This window comes from Furipterus horrens, unplaced genomic scaffold, assembly GCF_987537825.1.
Source record: "Furipterus horrens unplaced genomic scaffold, mFurHor1.1.pri manual_scaffold_17, whole genome shotgun sequence".
Lineage (NCBI taxonomy): Eukaryota > Metazoa > Chordata > Mammalia > Chiroptera > Furipteridae > Furipterus > Furipterus horrens.
This window is the reverse complement of record NW_028327187.1, coordinates 39947932-39967432: the sequence shown is the minus strand read 5'-3', so window position 1 is coordinate 39967432 and position 19501 is coordinate 39947932. Positions and strand designations below refer to the sequence as shown.

General features: G+C 42.8%; 1 non-coding gene across 1 annotated transcript; it reads left to right on the top strand.

Annotated features, from left to right (window-relative positions):
- Positions 1 to 296: 296 nt before the first annotated feature.
- On the top strand, positions 297 to 400 carry LOC149990875 (U6 spliceosomal RNA). Its single transcript, XR_016508717.1, has one exon. It is a non-coding gene; the product is annotated as a U6 spliceosomal RNA (small nuclear RNA).
- The last annotated feature ends 19101 nt before the right edge of the window (positions 401 to 19501 follow it).

The window sequence follows — 19501 nt, the reverse complement described above, 5'->3', positions numbered from 1 at the left end:
TAGGCCCAGACTGGTACAGGATCTGACGCCACCAGGGGCGGATCCAGGAAGTGCAGATCATTCTAAGAAGCACCAACAAACAATAGGAGTCACAAAAATGGGGAGACAGAGAAACAACCCCCCCTCGAAAGGAAAGGCAGAGTCCCCAGAAAGAGTGCTAAATGAAATAGAGGGGAGCCAACTATCAGATATGGAATTGAAAGCATGTATTATGGAGAAGCTCAATGAGCTCAGCGGAAACTACAAAGAACTCCAGAAAAACTACAGTGAACTCTAGAAGAACTATAAGGAACTTACTGAGAATTATACCAGCATCACTAAAATTGGAACGATACAGAGAAGATTAGCATGGCCCCTGCGCAAGGATGACACGCAAATTCATGAAGCGTTCCATATTTGGTCTGCTGCATGGGCAACAGCAGACCCTCCATATCACCCTGCCCAGGCTCTGTAGCTTCAGCTTCACTGGAGAGGACACTCCAGCGTCATCGCAAGATGTCGATTCAACACGGGAGGAGACAGATACCGTGTCACTCCCGAGTCGGACTGCACAGCCATTCTCGGCGGTGCAGATAGACTTTTAAGAAGCTACACCATCGTCTCTCGAGATGGACGGGCATGGGCAACAGCAGACCCTCCATATCATCCTGCCCAGGCTCTGTAGCTTCAGCTTCACTGGAGAGGACACTCCAGCATCATTGCAAGATGTCGATTTAACACGGGAGGAGACAGATACCGTGTCACTCCCGAGTCGGACTGCACAGCCATTCTCAGCGGTGCAGATAGACTCTTAAGAAGCTACACAATCGTCTCTCGAGACGGACGGCTGCCTACGACCAGCATCAAAAAGGACATGGAAGCTATCAATAAGAGCCAGGAGGAAATGAAGAATATGATCTTTGAATTGAAGAACACAGTAGAAGGAATTAAAAGTAGGCTAGAGGAAGCAGAAAATCGGATCAACGAGCTGGAGGACAATGTAGACAAAAACTCACAGACAGTGCAACAAAATGAAAAAAGGCTGAACAAGACTGAAGAGGCTCTAAGACAGCTGCAGGACAACATGAGACGTAATAATATCCGTATCATAGGAATTCCAGAAGGAGAAGAAGAAGAACAAGGGATAGAAAACCTCTTTGAAAACCTAATGACAGAAAACTTCCCTAACATGAAGAGAGAAAGAATCATGCAAGTCCAGGAAGCACAGAGGGTCCCAATGAAGATGAACCCCAACAGGCCCATTTCAAGACACATCATAATTAAAATGCCAACATTCAAAGACAAAGAGAGAATCCTAAAAGCAGCAAGAGAGAAACAACTAATAACATACAAGGGAGCTCCAATAAGGCTATCATCAGATTTCTCAGCAGAAACACTACAAGCCAGAACGGAATGGCAAAATATATTCCAAGTAATGAAAAACAAAGGCCTACAACCAAGAATACTCTACCCAGCAAGGCTCTCATTCAAAATGGAAGGTGAAATAAGGAGTTTCCAAGACAAAAGAAGGTTAAAAGAATACATCTCCACCAAACCAGTATTGCAAGAGATGCTAAAGTGTCTGCTTTAAGAAGATGAAGAAACAGAGAGAGACAGAAAGGAACACGAGTACAAAGGGGGAAAATGACAATGAATAAGTACTGAAAGAAAGAAGGAACTTCTACCATTTGCAACAACATGATTGGAACTAGAGAGAATTATGCTTAGCAAAATAAGCCAGGCAACAAAAGAAAATTACCTTATGCTATCACTTGTTAAAGGAAACTACTGAACAACACAAACAAATGAGCAAAATTGAACCAGAGGTATGTAAACGAGGAATAAACTAACAGTAACAAAGGGGGAGATGGGAGGGAGAAAAGTGGTAAGAAGGGGAAGGGTCTAGTCAAAGAACATGTATAAATGATCCATGGACATGGACAGCTGGGTGGGGACTGAATGTGGGAGAAGGGAGGGACAGGGTGCAGAGAAGCAAGAGGGGGAAAAAAGTGAGACAACTGTAATGGAAAAACAAACAAACAGAAAAATTTTTAGTGGGGGGAAAAATAAAAATATAAAGAATAGAAATCCAAGTTCAGTGAATATTAGAAGGACAAGGATTTTCCTTCACACTGTATATATTTTCTCCCTATCTGATCCCTCTAGAATTTCGCATTCTAAAGAAGTAAGTAATGACCTAAGTTTCTTTGCATAAAACCAATAAGACCAGTTGTTAATAACGATTTATTTAACTAAGACTTTGACTGGAATGTCATGCCTAAAGGAGACATGATTGGGCTTTGGTTGTTACCAAAAAGCCCTGAGCAACTGGGACTGACTTTCAAAGGTAATAAAAGTCCACGAGATAAAAGGCCTGGTACCTTGGATGGATGAGCGGTCCATAGCAATCTTTCCAGGGAAGGAACGAAGGTTGTTTTCCTGAAAGATGGCTAGAAGGGACCTTAAGGCACAATGGAAAACCAGGAGGACCTGGAAAAGACAGGTGTTTACAGACAAGGCTGAATGCCAGGTATGTGGCTCAGCTTCTGTGCCCTGAAGGGCAGACTGAAGGTCACCCTAAATGTTCCTTGCGTAAGTTCCAGCAAAGCAGAACTAAAGATCATAAGAGATCATTTGCTGCTCTTGTTGTGTTTATGCAAATGAACAGGGTAAATTAAAAATGAACTTAATGCAGTCCCTTTAATGACAAGGAGGGTAATCTCAGGGAGAAAAATCACGATTCAAGGAAGATCACAATACCCAGTGGTAGACTATAAAGTAGTGCAGCTAACCGTCTTTAAAGTTTCTTTTCATTTAAAATTTGTTTTCATTTGAAAGTTAAACTATGTCTGTGGCATTATCAAAGATGTTTAATTTACAGGCAAGAAGAATGTCAAATGCCTTGCAACTGGATGTCTTTCCGATAAGACAGTCCTACAGATCTATAAACTTGTGTGGGGGTTATGTTACATAAATTAACATGTGTTTTCTGTTTTCAAAGGGCATAAGCCTACGATCTCATTACCTGAGTGATTGTCTGTACGTATAGGCCTCACTTAATCCTGTCTGCATTGCTGCCTCCTGAGACTCAATGGTTTGGCTGAACTAAGTGGCTGGGTTGGTGAAGAACGGGGTGGTCTGTGGGCTTCACCTTAAAACTGGTTTCTCTTTTCTATCTTAATGGCTTGGACAGAAAGAGCCCAGAGGCCTGAGAGGGGGGAAACCTAAAATATTTCCCTCAGTCCAAACTAAGTATAATGGGCAAAAGGGTTTTGGACAGGAGAGATGTACCTGGTATACCTTCCTCTAAAGAAGCCCTTCTTTTCCCTAATGTTAGACATTGAAAAATTAATACCTGTCTTTTGTCATCTAGTGGTTACGGATTGAATGATGTCCTTTAACACTGTTGCCCCCAGAATACAACAAGGATGCCAGCCTGTTAAACCAAGCATGCCGTTGTCCAGAGACAGCCAACCAACCTGGAGTCTGCACGATCCTTCCCCTTGTGGGAAGGCCACCCTCCCCTCCACACCCCCACTCTTTTTTTTTTAAGTATATTTTATTGATTATATTGTTACAATAGTTCCAATTTTTTCCCCTTTGCTCCCCTCCGCCCAGCACCCCCCTTCCCCGACAATCCCCTCCCCAAGTCCATGCCCATGGCTCACCCTTTCGTATATTCTTCTTTTTTTTTAAATAATTAATTAATTAGTTAAATATTTTAACAATTAAAAAAACAATCCCTCCCTCTCAGACTTGAGACCCTTTACAATCTTATAAAGGACAATGGACGAAGGTCTCGAGCTCCTCTAGCTGCTTCAAGCTGAATATGGTCGTCGTCCTACCTACCCTTGGGTCAAGAAATCCCTAATAAGAGTGGGGGTGTGGAGGGGATTAGGGAAAAAAAGGGCTTCTTTGGAGGAAGGTGTGCCAGGCATGTCTCACCTGTCCAAAACCATTTTACCCTTTATACTTAGTTTGGGCTGAAGGAAATATTTTAGGTTTCTCCCTTGTCAGACCTCTGGGCCCTTTCTGTCCAAGCCATTAGGATAGAAAAGAGAAACCAGTTTTAAAGTCAAGCCCACAGACCACCCCGTTCTTCACCAACCCAGCCACTTAGTTCAGCCAAACCATTGAGTCTCAGGAGGCAGCAATGCAGACAGGATTAAGTGAGGCCTATACGTACAGACAATCACTCAGGTAATGAGATCGTAGGCTTATGCCCTTTGAAAACAGAAAACACATGTTAATTTATGTAACATAACCCCCACACAAGTTTATAGATCTGTAGGACTGTCTTATCGGAAAGACATCCAGTTGCAAGGCATTTGACATTCTTCTTGCCTGTAAATTAAACATCTTTGATAATGCCACAGACATAGTTTAACTTTCAAATGAAAACAAATTTTAAATGAAAAGAAACTTTAAAGACGGTTAGCTGCACTACTTTATAGTCTACCACTGGGCATTGTGATCTTCCTTGAATCTTGATTTTTCTCCCTAAGATTACCCTCCTTGTCATTAAAGGGACTGCATTAAGTCCATTTTTAATTTATCCTGTTCATTTGCATAAACACAACAAGAGCAGCAAATGATCACTTATGATCTTTAGTTCTGCTTTGCTGGAACTTACGCAAGGAACATTTAGGGTGACCTTCAGTCTGCCCTTCAGGGCACAGAAGCTGAGCCACATACCTGGCATTCAGCCTTGTCTGTAAACACCTGTCTTTTCCAGGTCCTCCTGCTTTTCCATTGTGCCTTAAAGGTCCCTTCTAGCCATCTTTCAGGAAAACAACCTTCGTTCCTCCCCTGGAAAGATTGCTATGGACCGCTCATCCATCCAAGGTACCAGGCCTTTTATCTCATGGACTTTTATTACCTTTGAAGGTCAGTCCCAGTTGCTCAGGGCTTTTTGGTAACAACCAAAGCCCAATCATGTCTCCTTTAGGCATGACATTCCAGTCAAAGTCTTAGTCAAAAAAATCGTTATTAACAACTGGTCTTATTAGTTTTATGCAAAGAAACTTAGGTCATTACTTACTTCTTTAGAATGCGAAATTCTGGAGGGATCAGATAGGGAGAAAATATATACAGTGTGAAGGAAAATCCTTGTCCTTCTAATATTCACTGAACTTGGATTTCTATTCTTTATATTTTTATTTTTCCCCCCACTAAAAATTTTTCTGTTTGTTTGTTTTTCCATTACAGTTGTCTCACTTTTTTCCCCCTCTTGCTTCTCTGCACCCTGTCCCTCCCTTCTCCCACATTCAGTCCCCACCCAGCTGTCCATGTCCATGGATCATTTATACATGTTCTTTGACTAGACCATTCCCCTTCTTACCACTTCTCTCCCTCCCATCTCCCCCTTTGTTACTGTTAGTTTATTCCTCGTTTACATACCTCTGGTTCTATTTTGCTCATTTATTTGTGTTGTTCATTAGTTTCCTTTAACAGGTGATATCATAAGGTAATTTTCTTTTGTTGCCTGGCTTATTTCGCTAAGCGTAATTCTCTCTAGTTCCAATCATGTTGTTGCAAATGGTAGAAGTTCCTTCTTTCTTTCAGTACTTATTCATTGTCATTTTCCCCCTTTGTACTCGTGTTCCTCTCTGTCTCTCTCTGTTTCTCCATCTTCTTAAAGCAGACCCTTTAGCTTCTCTTGCAATACTGGTTTGGTGGAGATGTGTTCTTTTAACCTTCTTTTGTCTTGGAAACTCCTTATTTCACCTTCCATTTTGAATGAGAGTCTTGCTGGGTAGAGTATTCTTGGTTGTAGGCCTTTGTTTTTCATTACTTGGAATATATTTTGCCATTCCGTTTTGGCTTGTAGTGTTTCTGCTGAGAAATCTGATGATAGCCTTATTGGAGCTCCCTTGTATGTTGTTAGTTGTTTCTCTCTTGCTGCTTTTAGGATTCTCTCTTTGTCTTTGAATGTTGGCATTTTAATTATGATGTGTCTTGAAGTGGGCCTGTTGGGGTTCATCTTCATTGGGACCCTCTGTGCTTCCTGGACTTGCATGATTCTTTCTCTCTTCATGTTAGGGAAGTTTTCTGTCATTAGGTTTTCAAAGAGGTTTTCTATTCCTTGCTCTTCTTCTTCTCCTTCTGGAATTCCTATGATACGGATATTATTACGTTTCATATTGTCCTGCAGCTGTCTTAGAGCCTCTTCAGTCTTGTTCAGCCTTTTTTCATTTTGTTGCACTGTCTGTGAGTTTTTGTCTACATTGTCCTCCAGCTCGCTGATCCGATCTTCTGCTTCCTCTAGCCTGCTTTTAATTCCTTCTACTGTGTTCTTCAATTCAGAGATCGCATTCTTCATTTCCTCCTGGCTCTTATTGATAGCTTCCATGTCCCTTTTGATGCTGGTATAATTCTCAGTAAGTTCCTTATAGTTCTTCTGGAGTTCACTGTAGTTTTTCTGGAGTTCTTTGTAGTTTCCGCTGAGCTCATTGAGCTTCTCCATAATACATGCTTTCAATTCCATATCTGATAGTTGGCTCCCCTCTATTTCATTTAGCACTCTTTCTGGGGACTCTACCTTTCCTTTCGATGGGGGGTTGTTTCTCTGTCTCCCCATTTTTGTGACTCCTATTGTTTGTTGGTGCTTCTTAGAATGATCTGCACTTCCTGGATCTGCCCCTGGTGGCGTCAGATCCTGTACCAATGTGGGCCTAGGCAGCCTGTTGGAGACTTCCAGGGATCTACTGCCTTTGTCTGACTCCTTTAGTTGTTAATCTATTCAATCTGTGATTAGCTGCCAGGCTCAAGGACCATGGGTGTGGCAGCTTAATTCCTGTAGGCAGGGCCTTTGCTTCCCCTCAGGCTGACGCCACTTAGCTGGGAATGGTCTGCCTGCAGCACTGGGGATGAGTCAGCACTGGGACCCGGCCGGCCGCTTCCCCAGCTCTCCCCTCAAAGCCACCACACCAAACTCTCCCCAAGCATTTCCAGTCCTCTCTGTCTTCCCTCTGCCTGTGCCCAGGGTAAGTGGGGGCCAAAATATTTTTGTATGTGATCCGCTTAAGAGCTCTTTTTCTCCAGCTGTTTCTCTCCGGCTAGCAAGAAACCCTGTGGCTTTTCGCTTTTCTCAGCTGGATACTATTTTACTTTCCACTTTGTTGCTGTAGGCTGGGAAGCCCAGCTGGGGGTTTAGACCTTGCCCTTCTCAGGGGGAATCCCTAGCTGCTGATCTGTTTCTCAGTCCCTTCAGCTGCCACCCGTGTGAGCCCAGCCAGCCTTTCCGCGTCTCCACACTCCCTACCGGTCACGTTGTGATGTAGCGGCCTTTTCTGTCTCTCCGTGGTTATAAGACTTCTCTCCAGCTGGTGTTCGGTTGGTTATTCCAGATGATTTCTCCAAAATTACGTTGTAAATCCAGACTAGTTCTGGGAGGAAGTTAGTGTAGCTTCCACTTACTCCTCCGCCATCTTGTTTCTCCCCCACACCCCCACTCTTATTAGGGATTTCTTGACCCAAGGGTAGGTAGGACGACGACCACGTCCAGCTTGAAGCAGCTAGAGGAGCTCGAGACCTTCGCCCATTGTCCTTTATAAGATTTTAAAGGGTCTTAAGTCTGAGAGGGAGGGATTGTTATTTTTTATTGTTAAAATATTTAACTAATTAATTAATTATTTTTTAAAAAAAGAAGAAGAATATATGAAAGGGTGAGCCATGGGCATGGACTTGGGGAGGGGATTGTCGGGGAAGGGGCGTGCTGGGCGGAGGGGAGCAAAAGGGAAAAAATTGGAACTATTGTAACAATATAATCAATAAAATATACTTAAAAAATAAAAATAAAAAAAAATAAAATGTGTGACTGCAATTTCCACCAGCCTGCCGCTGCCTCTGCTGCTGCCACCACCACACCGTGTCCTCTCCACCCAGGCTCCACCCCTCCTACCTGTCTGGATGAGTATTTCTTCTTTATATCTTTGTTTGTTGGACTTTCATGCAGCTCAATTTTCTGGGACTTCTGGTTGTCTCTAGTTTTGAGGTAGTTGTATTTCTTCTTAGTTGTGGAGGGAGATGCAGCGTGTCTGTCTAGGCCTCCATCTCAGCCGGAAGTACTTCGTGCAGTTTTTACTTTTGTGATGCTTTAGAGCAGCACTGTCCAATAGAACTATAATGTGAATCCCATACTAATTTTTTATTTTCTAGTAACCACATTTAAAAACTAAAAAAAAGGGTCAAATTAATTTTAATAATATGTGTTTATCCCAACATATCTGATCTGCTTCATTTCAAAATACAATACTATAAAATTATTAATGAGACACTTTTATATGAAGTCTTTGAAATCAGGTGTGTATTTTAAACTCACAGAATATTTCAATATGAATGATAAATTTTCACTAGAAAATTTAGATCTGTATTTAGATTTCTTAAAAATTTACAGCTAAAAAGGTGGATTTATATACTCAAGTTGTTCCAAACATACTTAAAATTTTTCAATAATTGAATTGAATATAAATTTGTAACATTTTATTTTGTAATAATTATACACACATAAAAGTTGAAAAAAATACTTCAGAGAGGTTCCACATACCCCACCACCCAGCTTCCCCCATTGGTGACATCTTCTATAACTATAGTTCATGGTCAAAACCTGAAAATTAATTGGCATGATATGATTAACTTGACTGCAGGTCTTTCACCAGAAATGTGATTGGTGGGTCACATGGTAACTCTATGTTTACTTGTCAAATGACTTCCAGAGTGGCTGTACCATTTTACATTCTAGCCAATAGTGAGTGACAGATCTAGTTTATTGGCATCCTCATTAGCATTTGGTGTTATCAATGTGTTTTTTCCAATGTTTTTTTCTTTAACCTTTCAAATAGGTATGTAGTAGCATCTCATTGTGATTCTAATTTGCATTTGCTGACTGGCTAATGATGTTAAACAAGTTTTAATGCATTTATTTACCATCTGTATATGATCTTCAGTGAAGTGTGTTCAAGTCTTTGCCCATTAAAAAAATTAGGTGATCAGTTTATTTTTTAAGAATTTTTATTTTTCAATTACAGTTTACATTCAATATTATTTTGTATTAAATTGAGGTGTACAGCATAGTGGTTAGACAATCATATACTTTACAAAGTGCTCCCCCAAATTTCCAGTACCCACCAGGCACCATACATAGTTACATTATTGACTATATTTCCTGTGCTATACTTTACATCCTGAGACCGTTCTGTAACTGCCAATCTGTACTGCTTAATCCCTTCACCTATTTCACCCAGCCCCCAAATCCCCTTCCCTCTGGCAACCATCAGTCTGTTGTCTGTGTCTGAGTCTGTTTCAATTTTGTTTGTTTATTTTTGCACAAGGATTCCCTTTTCTCCACATCCTCGCCAACACTTTTAATATGTTGATAATATTGATGATGGCCATTCTTACAGGTGTGAGGTGGTATCTCATTGTGGTTTTAATTGGCATTTCTCTGATGATTAGTGATGTTGAGCATCTTTTCATATGTCTATTGGCCATCTATATGTCCTGTTCAGAAAAGTGTCTATTTAGGTCCTCTGCCCACTTTTAAAAATTGGATTGTTTGTGTTTTGGGTGTTGAGTTGTATGAGTCTTTTTATAATAAACTTTGGATATTACCCCTTATCAGATGTATCATTGGTGGATATGTTCTCCCATTCAGTAGGTTGTCTTTTCATTTTGTTGGTGGTTTCCTTTGCTGTGCAAAACATTTTTAGTTTGATGTAGTTCCATTTGTTTCTTTTTTCTTTTTTTCCCTTGCCCAAGGATGTATATCAGAAAAAATATTGCTATGGGAAATGTCAGATGTTTTTACTGCTGATTATTACTTCTAAGAGTTTTATGGTTTTGAGGCTTACATTTAAGTCTTTAATCCATTTTGAATTGATTCTTGTGTATGGTGTAAGAAGGTGGTCTAGCTTCATTTTTTTTTTTTTGCATGTTTCTGTCCAATTTGCCCAACATCATTTATTGAATAGACTGTCTTTACCCCATTATTTATTCTTGTGCCCTCTGCCAAATATTAATTTACCATGTAGGCATGGGTTTATTTCTGGGGGAAAATTGGGTGGTTGGTTTTTTACAGTTGAGTTTTGAGGGTTCTTCATGTATTCTGAATATAAATCCTTTGCTATAGATATGATTTGCAAAAACAGTCTCCCAGTCTGTGGCTTGTCTTTTTATCCTCTTAAGAGGATTTTTCACAGAGCAAAAGTTTTTCATTTTGATGAAGTTCAGTTTATTGATTATTTTTTTCTTTTATGTCACGTGCTTATGGTGTCACTTCTAAGAATTCACCTAACCCTAGGTCGTGAATATTTTCTCCTATGTTTTCTTCTGAAAGTTTTATAATTTTACATTTAAATCTATGATCCAATTTGAGTTAATTATTATGTAAGGTCTGAAGTTTAGATCTAAGTTTATTATTATTTTTTTGCCTATGGATACCCAATTTCACCAGCACCATTTATTGAAAAAACCAACCAACCCATATTTCTGTGGTCTCACAACCGCCCAGGTTTGATGGTTCACTGGATGGACTCACAAGACTCAATAGCAGGCCTTACTCACAGCTAAGGTTTATTACAACAAAGGAAGGATATAGACTGAAAGCAATAGGGAAAATATATGCATTGGGCAGAGTTTAGAGAGGTCAGGCATGGACTTCCCCATCTGAAGCCACACAGGATGTGCCTTCTCTCTAGCAGTGAAACGGGGACATGTGCAGAATGATTTTACCCTGGGAAACCTGGTCAACTCCCAGGATCTGAGACTTTTATGTGTACAGGAACAGCTCTGTCATGGCATTCTGGTGATAGGACACGTAGACAAAGGCTTGACCTGCACTTTATCTGTGTGTTAGTAGAACTCCTTGTGACCCACTCAGAACACAAGAAGATGGGAGACACTTTCTGTTTTGGAATCATCCTTTTTAGTGTGTTGGACAAAGGAACACAGGTTGCTGGTACCTTTGGCTGCTCTTTCTTTCACTCTCCATGTGAGTAATAAACTGTCTGAATCTAAAAAGGGCTCATTGTGTTTTTACTGGCTTAATCTGTCAAACCCTAGCTATTTCTCACACTGTGCTGAAGTGCTCTTTCATCTTTATCAAAAATCAGTTGGGTATATTTGTGTGAGTCAGTTCTTCTTGACAGCTTTATTGGGGTAATAATTGACATATAATAAATTCACGTATTTAAATTTTGACATATGTCGTCGTCATCGTTGGCAGCCGTCCGTCTCGAGAGACGATGGCGTAGCTTCTTGAGAGTCTATCTGCACCGCCAAGAATGGCTGTGCAGTCCGACTCGGGAGTGACAATCCCTGCCGCACTTCTTACAGGTGAAGGCAGATGGCTGTTGTTGCTGCTGTTGATGCTGCTTCCGCCTCGATCTTTTCTGGACCGCCTCCTCGTTGCGCACAGCTTCTGCGCGTGACGTACCTTGCCTGACCGCAAACCTCCAGGCTAGGCGGTCGTCTGCTTGAACTTCCCATGTGTTGAGATTGATGGAGCATTGTGTCATGTCCTTTTTGCAGATGTCTTTAAACCGCAGTTTTGGGTGCCCTGTCATCCTCTGACCTTCTGCTAATTCGCTGTAGAGGAGGTCTTTGGGAATACGGCCTGCATCCATTCTTCTGACATGGCCGAGCCACCTGAGGCGTCTCTCACTAAGAACTGCATGCAAACTGCTCATATTGGCTCGCTTCAGCACCTCGGTGTTGGGGACCTTATCCTGCCAGGCGACATGTAGGACGCATCGCAGGCACCTCATGTGGAAGCTGTTGAGTTTCCTTTCGTGCCTTGCGTAGGTGGTCCACGTCTCGCTGCCATAGAGGAGAGTGCTGAGTACGCAGGCTTGGTAGATGCGCAGTCTGGTTTTCTCAGTGAGGCTGGAATTGTTCCACGCTCGCCAGTTCAGTTTGGCCATAACTGTGGCTGCCCTGGCGATTCTCCGGTTGACCTCCAAGTCAACTGACAGAGAGCTCGAGATGGTGGACCCGAGGTAAGTGAAGTCGTTGACAACCTCCAGGGTGTATCCGTCGATGGTGATGCATGGGGGAGTCCCCGTGCCTTGAGCCATAACGTTCGTCTTCGTCAGGCTGATGGCTAGTCCGAACTCCTTGCATGCGTGGGAAAGGCAAGTGACTAGCTGCTGGAGTCCCTCTTCGGAGTGTGATGTCAAGGCTACGTCGTCAGCAAAGAGCATCTCACGGATGAGCACCTCTTTGACTTTGGTCCTGGCTCGTAGACGGGCCAGGTTGTAGAGCTTGCCATCGGATCTGGTGTGAATGAAGAAACCCTCGCTGCAGTCCTTAAAGGCGTATTGGAGGAGCATGGAGAAGAAGATTCCAAACAGCGTAGGCGCGAGGACGCAGCCCTGCTTTACTCCGCTGGTGACTGGGAAGGCCTCAGAGGTTGCGCCGTTGTAGGACACCGTGCTGTGCATGTTGTCGTGAAAGGACATGACCACAGCAAGCAGATGTGGTGGACAGTCAATCTTCCATAGCAAGCTGAAGAGTCCGCTTCAACTGACCAGATCAAACGCCTTCGTGAGGTCGATAAAGGCGAGGTAGAGTGGTTTATGCTGCTCGTGACACTTCTCCTGCAGCTGGCATAGGGAGAAGATCATATCCACTGTTGATCGGCCAGCTCTGAAGCCACACTGGGACTCTGGGTAGACACAGGAAGCAAGGGTCTGCAGGCGGGCAAGAGCGACCCGGGCGAATACTTTGCCGACGACGCTGAGGAGAGAGATGCCCCGGTAGTTGTTGCAGTCGCTGCGGTCTCCTTTGTTCTTGTACATGGTGATAATGTTGGCGTCTCTCATATCCTGAGGGATGTAACCCTCCTTCCAACAGAGACAGAGTAGATGGTGGAGCGGCTGTAGCAGGACTGGTTTCCCGCTCTTTAGGATTTCTGGAGGGATTCCGTCGCTTCCTGGTGCTTTCCCGCAAGCGAGGCGGTCGATGGCTTTGCCGAGCTCTGCCGCAGTAGGTGGGGTGTCTAGCTCCTCCATGACTGGTAGGTCTGGGATGGCGTTAAGAGCAGTGTCTGTTACGGTGTTCCTCGTCGCGTACAGCTCGAGGTAGTGCTCGGTCCACCGCCGCATTTGCTGTTCCTGGTCAGTGATGACCTCACCTGTCTTGGACTTAAGGGGGGCGATCTTGGAGGGGATTGGGCCTGTTGCCTTCTTGATACCCTCATACATTCCTCGTGCGTTGCCTATATCGGCGGCTTCCTGGATGCTTCTGCACAGGTTTAGCCAATAGGTGTTGGCACAGTGGCGGGCGGTCTTCTGGACTTTGTTCCTGGCAGCCCGTAGAGCTTGAAGTGTACTGGGAGTGGGCGTGGCCTTGTAAGCCAGTAGGGCCTTCCTCTTAGCCTCGATCACGGGTTCCATTTCTTCCCAGTGAGCCTCGTACCAGTCAGCGTTCTTCCGCTCTTTCTTCCCGTAAGCAATAATGGCGGAGTTGTATATGGTGTCGCGAAGACGTGGCCAATTAGATTCGATAATGTCATCTGCCGCCATTCCCTCGCCGAGTGCATCTTCCATCCTGTTGATGAATTGCTGGGTCTTAACTGGGTTGCTGGCACAACTGGTGTTGATGCGTGGGCGACCCTTCATCTTGGAGTGGTGCAACCTCTTCGGCGTTATGCGCACCTTGCTTACCACGAGGGCATGGTCCGTGTCGCAGTCTGTACTGTGGTAGCTGCAGGTGAGGAGGGTGCTGCCAATATCCATTCTTCTGGTGATGACGAGGTCAAGCTGGTGCCAGTGGCGGGAGCGGGGGTGCCTCCATGACACCTGGTGGATCTCTTTGCACTTGAAGAATGTGTTTGTCACGCACAGGCCGTGGTGACACGAAAGCTCAAGCAGTCGCTGACCATTCTCATTGATCTTTCCTCTCCCAAAGTTTCCGAGGCAGGTGGGCCAGGCCATGTGGTCGGCTCCTACTCTTGCGTTGAAGTCTCCAAGGAGATAAAGAGCGTTACTTCTGGGGATCTTGGATAACGCTTCGTCCAGTGCATGGTAGAACTGTTCTTTCTCTTCGGTGGTGGCGCAGAGGGTTGGGGCGTACGCGCTAAGAATGCTGACTGGGCCGAAAGTTGTTGACAATCGGAGGGTAAGTAATCTCTCTGTGCCTCCTGTGGGTGGCTCTATGGAGTTAACAAGCGTGTTCTTCACAGCGAACCCAACACCGTGCTGTCTTGGTTGGTCCGGAGACTTCCCTTGCCAGTAGAAGGTGTAGTTGGTTTCTCTGATACTTCCGTTGTCGGCCAACCGGGTCTCCTGTAGAGCCGCAATGTCGATGTTTAGTCGTGCCAGATCCCTGTCAATGACGGCGGTTTTCCTGGCACCATTGATCCACGGAAGGTCTGCAGTAAGTCCAGGACACATGGTCCTGATGTTCCAGCTAGCGAGGCGAAGAGCTGGAGGCTTCTTTCTTGTTGTTTGCTTGGAATTGCCTGGTGCGAGTGTTTTGTGGCCCACTTTTCAAGAGACGCCTCTCTGATCCCCACGCACCCAGTGGGGCAGGCGAGCCATGGCGAGACGGCACCTAATTGGCTGGGGGCTGCCCAGCTTGAGGCGGGCGGTAGCTGTCCAGTGAGGTGCGATGACCTCTCCCACCATCAGAGGAGACCCCTGGCGCTCGTTTCCTTCGCCAATCGGATGAGCTTATAACCGGTATCTGTCTCCTCCCGTGTTGAGTCGACATCTTGCGATGACGCTGGAGTGTCCTCTCCAGTGAAGCTACAAAGCCTGGGCAGGGTGATATGGAGGGCCAGCTGTTGCCCATGCAGCAGACCCCCCCTCTCTTCGCAGCTGAAGGATCCAAGGGGAAAGACAGAGTCAATACAGCTTGGCTTCAGGTGCGCTGCAGGAGTTGCCGGTGTTGACTACAACGTCAAACCGCCTTATGAACTCCGGCTCCGGATTTTCTGTTGGGGTTTACTCCCTTAGCCTTTCCCCTGAAGAGGTATGCCGCAAGGCAGCGGAGGTTTTTTGGAGTCAGAGTTTTCCTTCTCTGATGTGCCCTGACTGGAAGATCGAACCAGCGACACTTAGCTCGCAGGTCGACGCTCAATCCACTGAGCCAAACCAGCCAGGAAATCTCTACTAGGTACTGTGTTGAGAACACATTACCAGCATGGCAGAAACCATTTGCTAGGAACATGCCCAACATCCATTTCCTCCTTCCTTAATAACAAGAAACCTCACTTTCATTCAGGTGACATCAAAGAACACTATCCTCCCCAAAAAACTGGCACCTGATTTTTATTATTAGCAACCAAGCACACATCCTAATGAACACAGGGGCATTATTTCATTTCTCTCTCATGAGTCAATGAGGTAAAGGGTCATACCATCCCCATTGTATAACTGAGCAAACCGAGGTTCAGAGAGTTTAAATGATTTGCCAAAGGTCAGACAGTTTCTAGATGGTGGAGGTTGAATGTGAAACCAGGTGGTTTGATTTCCGGACCTATACTCTTTCTATTCTTTTGGTCTGTTCTCATGCGTACAGAAGGTAATGTATCCATCCCTTAGTGAAGTCTTGGAACAGGTCTGATTTTCAAATACCAGCCGATATACGCCCCTAATCGTGAGCTAGCTTCCTTCCTCGAACCACTTTCCTCCCCACTCTTGGACTAGAGTAGTGGAGAGTGTAGGAGAAGAGGAAGAGATGCAGGGAAGCGGTCAGCTGTGTTAGGATGTCCTGGGCAGCCCTCCTAGAAGATTGTTAGGGTGTGGCCAAAGCCAACAGCAGAGAAACCGTTGCATCATTTCCCATATGGGATTCTAGGAAGAGACATCAAAATAAAACCACTACATGGTATGGTGAGGCAGAAGGCGGGCTTCAATTCTGCATCTAGAAGGTTCCATGTGCCCTGTGGAGGGATACAGAAAATAGCTGCTGGTGCCAGTGGGTGAGCTTCTGCCGTGGGCAGGTGAAGTAGCCCCAAGACAGAGAGCTACAAGGTGGCCCCAGGTGACTCGGAGAAAGATGGGTGTGGTGGCCAGACCCCAGAGGGAACTTCGGCATCAGAGAGAGCTGAGATAGGGCTGGTCAGCTGGGAGGTGCCTTGAGTGGACTGAGGTGACAACCAACTGGCTAGGAGACCACAACTGCAGACCCCACAAGCATAACCGGAGCAAACAACTTCACAAAAACAATCTGTCCCATAAACAAAGTCAGTGGAAAGGATCCAGCCCCATACAATAGAGCTAATCTTCTGGGCACACATTTCCCGTCCGGGGTATTAGCTTAGACACTGCTTCCTCCTAGGTGGAGGTAACACCACTTGGCCTGCCTGAGGTTCTGTGCCCAAGGCCTCTTCGCCACTTGCTTTGGTAGGTGTCAGAAAGGTTACCAGGGGCATTTTAGTATTAAACCAAACATCTTATTCTTAAAGTACTTAGAAGAATAGATTGTTCTTCGAGGCTTATTTCTGCATTTGATATAAAGCCAATTCCACCAGCAGCAGAACTCCATACAGAACCTGATCATGCTGGCACTTTGGTCTTGAACTTCCAGCCTCCAGACTGTGAAAAAATTAATTTCTGTTGTTGAAGCCACCCATCTGTGGTACTTTATAATGGTAGCCTTAGCAAACTAACACAAATGACCTCAATGTTGTCCATGATGTTGCACATGGCAGGGTTTTCTTCTTTTCAGGGGCTGAATAATATTTCATTGCATTATATACTCATTTTCTTTATCTACTTATCTCTCTACAGCCATTTAGATTATTCCCACTCTTTGATTATTGTGAATAATACTGTGATAAGTGTGGGAGATAAATATTCTTAAGTGGGACATCAGTATTATATACTGTTATTTGTTTGTTTGTTTGTTGTTGTTGTTTTGAGAAACTTCCATGCTGTTTTCTGCAGTGGCTGCACCATTTTACATTCCCACCATCAGTGCACAGGGATTCCAATTTCTCCACATCCTCATTCATACCTGTTATCTTTCTTTTCTTAATGATAGTCATTCTAACAGGTATGAGGAGATATCTCATTGTGATTTTGAATAAATTCCCCCTGATGATTAGTAATGTTGAGCATTTTTTCACATACCATTGGCTATTGGTATAACTTCTTTGCAGAAATGACCATTCATGTTTTATCCCTATTTTAAGTGGGTTGTTTTGTTTTGTTTCTGCTATTGAGTTGAAGGTGTTTCTTAAATACTTTGGATATTAACTTCTTGTCAGCAAAGACAACCAAAAATATTAACTTTATTTTTATTAAATGTGTCTGCTTATTTAAAATATTAAAAACAAATAGACGAGTTGAAATTTGGAAAATATTATATAGATAGATAAATATAGAGATATGTAGATGTAAAATAGGGAGAGTCATTATTTGTTTACAATTCAACAATCAATTCACCAAAAAAAAAAAATCTCAATTTAAAATGAGGAAAAATTTTAAAAGGTATTTCACAGAAGACACATGAATACCAACAAACATAAAATAATGTTCAGCATAATTATATATCAGTAAATTGAAACTGGAATTAGATAACATCTCCAACTCATAAGAATCAATAATTGTTTTAAAATATAACACTATTAAACACTGTGAAAGGTGTGAAGTAACTAGAACTTTCCTGCATAGCTGGGGGGAGGGGTATAAAATAAGACACTCGCTCTGGCCAATATTTTGACAGTTTTTTTTTTTTAAATAAAATCAATTATACATCTCACTAAACAATTCTGTTCTTAGTTATTTCCCAAAATTTAAAACATGTTTAAAAATAAATTGTGCAAGAATATTTATAGCAGCCTTTCAAAAGTATTTTCTATATTTTAATTACATTTAACACACAATATTAGTTACATATGTACAACATAGTGATTAGACATTTATATTACTTATGAAGTGATCACCCCAACAAGTCTAATACCCATCTGACATCATACATAGTTGCGACAATATTACTGACTATATTCTCTATACAGCAATCTTATTAGTAACAGCTGAAAACTGAAATAATCAAAATATACATCAAATAATTAACAAATGAATTATAGACTATTCAAATAATGGCATATTACTTAGCAATAAAAAATAACTTACTGATAAATTGAACAACATAGTTGAATCTCAGAAACATTATTTTGAGTAAAATTAGCCAGACACACAAAAAAGCACACTCTGTATAATTCCACTTATATGAAATTGAAGAACAATCAATCTGTGCTGATAGAACTCAGAATATTGATTTTTTAGGTATCATGTCTTTTTGGTATTTTTATGGGTACATATAATCATCAAAATTTATTTAACTAAATAAACAAGATAAATTATGACCTTAAAATAAACAGTATGATATTTATTGGTAGTTACAAAATAGTCATGGATCCAAGCAGCATAGGAAATAGTCAATTACACTGTAATAACTATGTGTGGTGCCACCTGGGTGCTGGAAATATCAGGGAAATCACTCTGTAAAGTGCATGATTGTCCAACCACTATGCTGCACACCTCAAACTAATACAAAATAATATTGATGTATTTCACTAAGCATGATTCTCTCTAGTTCCATCCATGTTGTCGCAAATGGCAGGAGTTCCTTCTTTCTTTCTGCTGCATAGTTTTCCATTGTGTAAATGTACCACGGTGTTTTAACCCACTCATCTACAGATGGGCACTTAGGCTGTTTCCAGCACTTAGCTATTGTAAACAGGGCTGCTATGAACATAGGGGTGCATAAGTTCTTTTCAATTGGTGTTTCAGGATTCTTCGGGTATAATCCCAGTAGTGGAATCGCTGGTTCAAAGGGCAGTTCCATTTTTAATCTTTTGAGGTAATTCCATACTGTTCTCCATAGTGGCTGCACCAGTCTGCATTCCCACCAACAGTGCAGTAGGGTTCCCGTTTCTCCGCATCCTCGCCAGCACTTGTTGCTTGTTGATTTGTTGATGATGGCCATTCTGACAGGTGTGAGGTGGTATCTCATTGTGGTTTTTATTTGCATCTCCCTGATGGCTAATGATGCTGAGCATTTTTTCATGTGTCTATGGACCTTCTGTATGTCCTCTTCGGAGAAGTGTTTGTTCAGGTCCTTTGCCCATTTTTTAAGTGGGTTGTTTGTTTTCTTGATGTTGAGTCGTATAAGCTCTTTATATATTCTGGAAATCAGTTCCCTGTCTGTGATGTCATTGGCAAATATGTTTTCCCATATGGTTGGTTTCCTTTTCATCTTGCTGATGTTTTCTTTTGCTGAGCAGAAACTCTTTAGTTTGATGTAATCCCATTTGTCTATTTTTTCCTTTATTTCTCTTGCTTTAGGAGATGTATCCGTGAAGAAATTGTTACGTGAGATATCTGAAATTTTCTTGCCTATGTTTTCCTCTAGGACTTTTATGGTGTCATGGCTTACATTATGCTTAGCGAAATAAGCCAGGCAAAGAAAGAAAAATACCATATGATATCACCTAATACAGGAAACTAAAGAACAACACAAACAAAAGAACTAAATAGAACAAAGAGCAGAATAGCAGTCAATAGGGGGG